This window comes from Kryptolebias marmoratus, linkage group LG7 (genome assembly GCF_001649575.2).
Source record: "Kryptolebias marmoratus isolate JLee-2015 linkage group LG7, ASM164957v2, whole genome shotgun sequence".
In the NCBI taxonomy this organism is placed as follows: domain Eukaryota; kingdom Metazoa; phylum Chordata; class Actinopteri; order Cyprinodontiformes; family Rivulidae; genus Kryptolebias; species Kryptolebias marmoratus.
The window spans coordinates 6726088-6726721 of NC_051436.1; the positions used below are offsets into that span (position 1 = coordinate 6726088).

General features: G+C 47.3%; 1 protein-coding gene across 4 annotated transcripts in view; it reads right to left on the reverse strand.

Annotated features, from left to right (window-relative positions):
- Window positions 1-634, reverse strand: part of LOC108234864 (sodium/potassium/calcium exchanger 2) — a 65449-nt gene that overhangs the window by 64260 nt on the left and 555 nt on the right. The gene's annotated exons all lie outside the window — the stretch shown is intronic.

The window sequence follows — 634 nt, forward strand, 5'->3', positions numbered from 1 at the left end:
CCCCCCCCCCCCCCCCTCCAAAAAAAGGGTGATTTGGCAAATTTTTGAAACAGTAGTTTGGCTAGAAACTCCCACAAGGCTGGAAAGTTTCAATCTATCCTGTTTCCGAGAAACACAACCAACTGTAAAACAATGATTATGAACACATGCGGGTTGTTTCAGTGTCGTTTCATGGACTCGTCTGTGGTTTCTTTGTTCTGTCACATCAAACTGAAACAGTGAGTGTACATGGAGCTGTTACTGACAGATAAATGGGAGAATTGGCCCGCTTTGCCAAACAAATGAGCACCGCTGTGGTCATTTTTGCGGTCTCCGTATAAAACCACTGGACCCTGCTGAGAAATGAACTGATTCACAAGTTAGATTCAGTCCCCGAGACGCAGACAGAAAAGACTCATCACGCAGCCTCCTAAACGGTTTGACCCCAGCTTGTTTGCTCAGAATTTGCTGCCTTTACCTGGATCAATATGTGGAGGAATCAATCAGATGAAGGTTAGTTTAATAGACGTGAAGGAGACTACTTTTTTCCCCCCCTCCCAGTCTGCCCTTCAGAAAAGCATTCGCCCTTTCAGCTGGACAGAGAGCTGTCCTCCTCCTCTTCCTCCTCCTCCTCCTCCTCCTCCTCCTCCTCCTC